Here is a 9,196-nt window from a genome sequence, read left to right as displayed (position 1 = left end):
GCCCACTGTTAATTTCTTTCTCTTCCCAAATGCCGTTTATAATTATACTTTAAAATATAAAAATAAGTGAGGTGCTCTCCAGCACAGCCTGATTGAAGTGCATTTAAGCCACCTAAACTGAATTTACTGAGGGGTGTCTAACAGGCATTCGCCTTTGGAAACTTGTCTTGTGCTTTAAATATCTACTAATACATGATTTCTCTTACCTCTTGCAAGGGTGGAGACATCAGACTTCAGTAGTATGTTAAAATATACTTCTGTAAGTTAGAATGTAACAAAGTAAGCCTTTGAAAAGCCTGGAAGTTAATAGTTGGTGCTCTCTTTTTTTTTTATAATTTTGTCCAGAAAGTTTCCCATAACTGTATACACTTTCCAAGTATTTTAGACAGAGGAAATAGGATAGCTATGGTGCTGTAAATGGACATGTCAGTGGAAATTATACCCTTATGTAGGGTACATATGTAGGACTGTTTTCACAGAAAGGGAACATAGCTTTCCTTGATAGACTGGTTTATTAAGATGGATACAAAGTATGCCAGACCATTTGCAGCTATTTTGATGTATTCAGCTGATACTGTAATTCATCTGGGGAAGGGTGGTGGGTTTCAAAGTTAAGTCCTAATAATGGAGGTTGGGATGAGTTGTAGTTTCAGAGCTTGAGAATGAGCTGTGGGGTCTGAAGGTATTGTTCTAGCTATAGAAGATTGTAAGTTTGGGAGAGGCAACAGAATTTACAAAATATGAGAGGAACAGAGCCTCACAGTGCATCTATTGTGGGGCTAGCTTGTGTTGTGTTGGCTGGATGCAGAAGTTTGTTGATATGGACCAGAATATCTTGTGGTGGTTCTGATTTGCTGTTTGTATTTTGTGTAGTAGTAGTTTATTGTCCTGTTGGATTTTGGATATGGTAGTATTTCTAAGTTGGGCTTTTCTTCTACATTGTATTTCGTCGTTCTCCTATGGTGTGTATTATCTCACTATTAATCTGCTTGCCTTTGCTTTTTGTATTTCTAAGTCTAGTTATCACTATATTTCAGTCTGTCTAGTGTTACAAATGCTTCTGCTGTATGAACACCAGCTATGCTTCCACATCATGCTAATACAACTAGTATCTGACTCTGTTCTATACACAGGCTTCTGACATTACAAAGCATTATCCTGTACTGTATTAATTCTTTTTTGCTTTATTGTAACCTGTGTTATTACTGAGCCTGCTAAGGTGCACCATAAAGGTGAGTAATGATGCTACTTGTTTGTAACCTTCTCCCAACTAAACTACAAGGTGCCTTTTTTGATATTTCTGCCTATCTCCTATTTAAATGGGGGTGGTTCATGACATAGAGCCTCTGATCTCCCCAAGTCTTTCCTTCTTCCTTTCTGTTTGTATAACCATGTTAAGAGCAGCCTTCCTTAAGCCATAACTCAACAACAATCTTGGACATAGCCAAATATATATTTAGGGACAATGACCCCAGCTTGGGGACACTTTTTAAATATTTTACCACTGGCATACAAAGTTGACAAAATGAGTATTTATTTATTTTACATTTGTTGACTGAGATAGTTCATCTGGGTGTGAGCCCATTTTCAGTGGAGGCCAGGGAGAAAAGCTCCAATAAAACAAGAACAACATTGACAGGTACAGTGTCTGTTTTACATAGAATTTAACAGAAATATTTAGAGACAACAAAGAAAGTACAATATACAATAGGCACGTTAGTGTAAAGGAGAGTTATTACAATATATTACATATACTACATAGTGTGTATGGGTGTGTGTGTGTGTGTGTGTGTGTGTGTGTGTGTGTGTGTATGTGTATATATATATATATATATATATATATATATATATATATATATATATATATATATATAGTGTAGTATATAGTACATAGCATATAGTACATATACTAACATGCATTTTTCAGACGTAAATGTCTGTAACTGTAATGAATGTCACTTTTTGTTTAAAAAACATCACCTTTTTCTCACTGTCATTGATTTTAGATGGGTCTGAGCAAATTTATCAAACTCAGGGATGGCTGATAGGTATAACCTAAGCTTCTCTCTGAATTTGTAGCGCTCCTTTTTCTTGTCTTACTGGTTTTGTGACATGTACAACATCACAGATTTAATTAGCTATTGTATTGTCTACATCCTATTACACCCCCCCCCTACATTCCACTGCTTCTAAGCTGTGTCCAAAGTGTTTGTGAATTCTTATTTACTGGAACCTGTCTATATCACAGAGGATCGAGGATTTATATTGTCACTGGTCTTAGTAAGAAGTTGATGATCTGTACTAATCATTCTGTGTTCTTGGATTCTGTATCTTATAAAATTCCATTTTGTCTGTTTTGTTCTTGTATAGTACAGTTGTGTACACTTACCATAAATGTAGATGTTCGAGTGTATTCACTGTTGCAGTCATTACATTTGGGTAATCCTGCTGGCAGGTTGCCCTCAGTCAGCCTGAATTCCAAATTCCTGGGTCCTGCATCAGCCGCTGTCGTCCCTTCCCTGACGTCAGGTCATCAGGGGTATAAAAGATGCAGTGGATGCCATTTTCTTTAGTTTTTCTTGCCCCAGATGTCAGGTGCCCCCTAAAAGGGTAGCCAAAATTTATATACATATAAATACATGCACCAATATAAACTTTACCTTCGTCTACAAGCAAATAACCACATAGGTTGTATAAATCAGAGAAGGAAAGATAGGTTCCATCAGAAGAAAAAGGGGGATGGCGGGTGGGTAACCTGGACTGCAACAGTGAATACACTTGAACATCTACATTTATGGTAAGTGTACACAGATGTACTATGTTCTTCGTGTTTCACTGTTGCAGTCATTACATTTGGGTAGATTCCCAAAGCTATGGATGGGAGGCTGGAGCTAAACAGCATTAGGAGTGGCTATGAGGCCCTGCAACACTGCAGTGGCAAAGCCTGCCCCAGATTTAGAGTAGAGTGGCAGATGATAGTGCTTGGTAAAGGTGTTCACTGAACTCCAAGTAGCAGCCTATAAAATGTCTTTGGTTGGTACTTCCCTGAAAAAGGCTGCTGAAGTGCCTGCAGCTCTGGTTGAATGTGGCCTAATGCCCCTAGGCACTGGCTTGCCATGGTGTAAGTAGCAGAAATGAATGCAGTGGCCTATCCACTTTGAATTAGTCTGCTTTGAGATAGCCTTTCCTTGTGATGCTGCAGCATATGCCACTAGTAATTGTTCTGTCTTTCGGAAGACTTTGGTTCTGTCCAAGTAGAATCTAAGCTGTCTATGAATGTCCAAAGAATGCAGAATTCTCTCCCCCTTGTTCTGTGGATTTGGATAAAAAATTAGCAGATGAATAGTTTGGTTAAGAGCCACACTGGACACCACCTTAGGCATAAATGTTGGGTTTGTCTTCAGAGAGAACCTGTCTGGATAAAAAATGATAAAAGGTTCCACAGCCATGAGTGCCTGAAGCTCTGAAACTCATCTTGCAGAAGTTATTGCTAGGAGCAGAGCTGTTTTCCAAGATAAAAACTTTATATCGGCCATTGCAGCTGGCTCAAAAGGTGGCAGGGTGAGTTTTTCCAAGACATAGTTGAGGACCCATGCAGGCATTGGTGATCTTCTTGGAGGCCTTAAGTTTTTGGCTCCTCTGAGGTACTGTTTTAGTAAGGGATGAGAAAAAATTGGTGGTTCTGTATTGTAATGAGATGATACTACAGAGGCATGAATTTTAATAGATGAAAAAGATAGACCTTTGTCCCGCATCTCAGTTAAGTATTACAAAATCTGAGGAATATTTGGCACAGTTGTATCAGTTCCTTGTGCGTGGTTCCAAACACAAAATCTCTTCCATTTTCCAGCATAAGATTTTCTAGTACTAGGCCTTCTGGCCTCCAAAATGACATTCATCACAGCTTTACTGAGAGATGTGTTTTGAATGACTACATTATCTGCCATGCTGCCAGGTTTAAAGTCCTGAGTTGGCTGTGCAGGATCTGATTGTTTTGCTGGGACAGTAGATGAGGTATCTGAGGCAAGGTCCAAGCTGGGCATTGAGACAAGCTCCTTAGTACTGGATACCAGTACTGGCAGGGCCAGTCTTGGGCAAGTAGTATCATCCTCAGCTTCTCCTGTCTGACCTTTAGGAGTACCTTGCGGAGGAGAGGCAGAGGGGGAAATGCGTATACTGATAGGTTTTTCCAGCCGAAAGATACAGCGTCCGCTTTCCATGCTTGTCTGTGATAAATCCTTGTACTGAATCTTTTTAGTTGGTAGTTTTGAGGGGAGGCAAATAGATCTATGTCTGGGCATCCCCATTTCCTTGTTATCATGCTGAAGACTTGTTGATTCAGGTGCCACTTGTGGGGATCCATGAGGTTTCTGCTTAGGTCGTCTGCCAGAGTATTTTTCCTTCCTGGCAGGAATTATGCCTGCAGGTGCACTTGGTAAGTCAATGCTGTGTCCCACAAAGTCATGGCTAGTCTGCAAAGAGGGTAAGAATGATTGCCCCCCTGCTTGTTTATATACCACATGACCATGGTGTTGTCTGTCTTTATCAGTAGTTGTCCTGGATGCAGTAGGTCCTTAAAGGCTGTCAGGGCATTTTGAACTGCTAGCATCTCTTTTTGATTGATATGTAGATGCATTTGGTTTGAGGTCCATGTGCCCTGAATGTATCTTCCTGCCGTGTGGGCCCCCCAGGTGTAATCTGATGCATCCGTTGTTAGTGTTTGCCTGGCTGGAGGTAATGTGAATGGCTGTCCCTTGTTTTGGTGACAAGCCTGTGCCCACCATTGAAACTCCTGTTGCAGGCAGGGAATGAGAGTAATCATAGTTTCCAGGCTATGGCAATGTTGAGTCCAAACACTTTTTAGGTACTATTGAAGTTTCCTCATATGCAGTCTTGCATATGGAATTAGTAGGATGCAGGATGCCATGAAGCCCAAAGCCTGCAGAATTTTTCTTGCAGATAACTGGGCCTTTGTTGCCAGCATTTTGAAATAGGTAGTCAGTTGCCTTTCTTTGTCTGGCGTGAGATAAGCCATCTGGGCAGTTGTATTTAAGCTTGCACCCAGGAATATTATCTCTTGAGAGGGTACTAGTTTTGATTTCTTTTCATTGACTGTGTACCCTAGGCATGTTAGAAGTCTTTTCATGAACGCCAGATGCTGTAGTAGAATGTCCTTGTTCTCTGCTTGAATTAGACAGTCATCCAAGTAAGGATATATTTGTATTCCTCTTTGTCTGCAGAATGCGATTACTGGTGCCAGGCATTTTGTAAAGACCCTGGGTGCAGTAGATAAGCCAAAGGGTAGTGCAGAGAATTGGTAATGCATTGAGCCAGCCTTGAATCTGAGGTATCTTCTGCATATTTGTCTGATTGGGACATGCAGGTATGCCTCTTTTAGGTCTAAAGTCACAAGCCAAGCGTTCCTGCTCAGCATGGGCAGAAGTTGCTGCAAAGTCAACATCTTGAATTTTGGAATATCTAGGAAAGTGTTCAAAATAGATAGGTCCAGTATTGGCCTCTAGGCCTTGTCCTTTCTGGGTACCAAGAACAGTCTTGAGTAAAAACCTTGTCCCTGCTCTTGCTCTGGTACTAGTTGAATGGCCCCCATGTCCATGAGGGATGAGACTTGTTTTTGTGCCTCTGCCCATTGATTTTTTGGCAGATCTGGCCAGCCGTTTGCTTTTGGCAGGGTATGGAAATAGAACTTGTAGCCTTGTGACACTATATTTAGAACCCACTTGTCCTGGGTTATAATGTGCCAATTTTGTGAAAAAAGTGCTAATTTTCCCCCCTAAGGGGGCTGCCAGGAGATAAGTGCTTGGTGCAGGCAGGGGGAAGTCAGTGGGTCTGTTTCCTGAATGATTGTGATTTGTCTTCTCCAATTTTGGAGGTAGAGGCCCCCCATTGCTTTGAGCGGTATGAACCTTGCACCTGGGATCTGCCTCTAGGGCGTCTGAGTCTGCCACTTTGAGGTCTGCCTGATGCAGGAAAGGACCAGTTCTTTGTTGGCCGGTGTCTACTAAATCTAGGTGGCTGTACTTGTAAAAAATATTTGACCGTTTGCATAGATTTAGCGTTGTCCTCCATTTTCTTTAATACCTCTTCTGCCTTAACACCAAACAAAGTATCATGCTGTAAAGGTGCATCTAATAATTTAACTTTAACATGATCAGGCAGATTTTGTTCCTTTAACCAAGCATGCCTCCTGATTACAGAACCTGTAACTGTGGCCTTGCAGGAGGCCTCTAAAGAATCAAAACCACATTACAAAGTATGCTTCCTAACTTGTTCAGCTGCATGCAATATATCCTGCATTTCCTTGTTTTCTGCACATTCAGAGTTTAACAACATTTTCTGTTTAAGCAATGCCATGACATGTTGCTGATATTTGAGCATATGAAACTGACAGTTTAAGGCCCTTATAGCCAAGGTAGCAGATGTGTAAACCTTTTTTCCCCCATCTATCCAGTGCCCTAGAATCTCTGTCAGAGGGGGTAGAGTTTTTTGCAGTGGAAGCCTTAACTTCTTTGGGACCGAGATAAATAGTTTCTGGGTCTGCAGCAGGGTTTTTAAAAAGAAATTTATGTGAGTCAGGAACCCTGTAATATCTGTCAGGCTTAACAGGAGCTGGAGGTAAGGAGTCAGGGGTAAGGCTAGACTCCGAAAACACATCTTCTACAATGTCTAACACAGGTGGGATGGCTAGTGGCTTGAGCTGAGGTAGTAACAGGAAATCCCTGAGCCTCTTTTTAGATTCAGAAAAATCTTGGCTCTCCCAGTGGAAATGCTCCCTCATGGTATGTAAGGTTTCCCCAACAGAATAGTCCTCAGGAGGAGAAGCTGAAGGTATAGATTCTTCAGCATCAGAATCCTCATACGGGGGAAAAGAATATTCCTGATCAAAAGAGGAATCAGAAGAAATAGAAACCTGATCTGAAGATTCAGTCAGTCTCTTGCCTAGGCCTCTTATCAGGAGGGGGATGGGATCCCCTGATCAAGGTAATCAAGTCTTCGGCCATTTTGAGCATCTGCTTTTTGGGCATGGAAGCTTGTCCATATGGCTCTTGAGTTTGCTTCTTTGCCTTTGAAGGTACTTTAGTCTTTGCCTTTGAAGTTGGTTTAATGTATAGATGTTTAGGTCTGAATACACCCTCAGAAGCCGGTGCCTGCTCAGCGGCTCCAGACCCATCTGAAGGAATAGCGTCCGAGGCTCCAATACCTTGAGTTTCCAGCAGCATAGCCAACTCCACGTGGGAGTTGGTAGCGGCCTGCAACTCTAAAGTAGCGGGTGTCAGGGGCTGAGAAAGTGCATCACTGAGAACTGGCTACTGGCTTAGGAGAAGCTTTGTTGTCAGTTTTGGGCCTCAGTTGTCTTTATTTTTCTTTGCATTTTTTGTGGACTCCGGTAGTCGGATGGCTTTCCAGCGACATTTCTGGATAATTAAACCTGCGTCCAAAGTAGTTTAATGCAAAATCATACCGACGCTTAATAGTGCATTGGTTAAATCTAGCACAAAACCGACAACCTAGAAAGTTATGATCAGGGCCTAGGCAAGGACTACAGTAAGAATGAAAGTCCTTATGAGGTATTTGCTTCCTACAAGAAATACAATTATTAACTTTTTCTGACATCAGTCTGGAGCAAGAAAAAAGTTTCCCCAATGGGGTACTTAGCTTTATAGAAGACTTCAGATCTGAAATTCAAACTCGAAAATCTCAGGAGTCGGCCAACCGGCACTTGTGAACTGCTTCTGCTTCGGGCACCGCGCGGCAAGAAACACTAAAGAAAATGGCATCCTCCACATCTTTTATACCCCTGATGACTTGACGTCAGGGAAGGGGCGACAGCGGCTGACGCAGGACCTGGGACTTTGGAATTCAGGCCGACTGCTGGCAACCTGCCAGCAGGTTTACCCAAATGTAATGACTGCAACAGTGAAACACGAAGAACATCATATTTTTCCACTCAGGCTGTGCCTGAAATTGGTCCCCTGTGGGTCAGTCCTCTTATTTAGATTTGTTAACCAGAACAATTAAAGTATTCATTTTTAGACTGAGATTTACCCGTAACAGCTGATGACACTAGATCGTGCAGTATCATATGATCTTGTCACTTTTCACTCAGTGCAGAATATTAAAAAGTATCTGGAAATCATAATTTTGCTCGGAGTATAAAACACTCTCTGGCCTATGTTTTAGGTAGAGTTCAAATCATGCCACTACTTGTAACTCCATAAGTCTCTGTACTCATTTTTGCAAAGTCATATAATGATTTTAAACTTATATTTTTCAAACTTCAAGTAACTTGATAAAAATTAGCATCACAGATAAAGACCAAACCAGAGCCACTGAGATAAATGCCATTTTGTATTAAAAAGCAATAAATACCACAAAACATACAGGGAATGAGGTAACAAAGTGTACTGTATATAAATGTACATTTTGTACAGCAAGCAAAGGATTGTGATAAGATACCACAAAACTCTGTAACTGGACCTTTGATTTCAATACCTACATTAATGTAGTTAAATGCAAGGAATGTTATTTTGACAATTCTAGCACAAAGAGGGAATGGTGTTCTATTGTGGTACTGGAAGTATGTGCTGGATAACTGGTCTTCAAAATAGTAACACTTTGTGCAAAACTAATGAAGGTGTATCATGTGAAAAAATAAACAATGGATATGTGGAGCTGTGAGGATTGTAGCCTGCTGTATGCACATATGTCCAGTATTCTTGCAGGATAAGGCAGTAATGCAGTATTCTGCAGTGTTAGAATTGAACTGGATATATGCCAAATCCCAGGTACCTATTGTAGTCCTAGGAGTGCTGCGCTTTCGGCTATAACAGCACTTGTTTAAGTTATGCATTTATAAACTGGACATTGTGAGATCCTAAGTAAGTGATGTAACTAGAATAAAACTCTTCTGTCAAGACGAATGTCTGCTCAATGAGTCTCACTCTGTTAAAGTTAATTAAGTTAGTCAAAAAATAGATTGTCTAATCAGGTGTCCTCTGGTATGTTATGGTAATTCTTAATATGCAGAGCTCTTAACATCTACTTTAAATTAAAAGCATAGCTTTTGTGACTCTGAACACCAGGATCAGTGAATTAACTTAAAATTGCCCTCTATATAATGACACAAAGCCATTATGAGTGTAAAAGTAGATATTAAATGTGCACTTTTTATTTTAAT

This window comes from Protopterus annectens, chromosome 7.part0 (assembly GCF_019279795.1).
Source record: "Protopterus annectens isolate FY-2018-M chromosome 7.part0, PAN1.0, whole genome shotgun sequence".
Classification (NCBI taxonomy): domain Eukaryota; kingdom Metazoa; phylum Chordata; order Ceratodontiformes; family Protopteridae; genus Protopterus; species Protopterus annectens.
Note: the sequence above shows the minus strand (reverse complement) of the source record.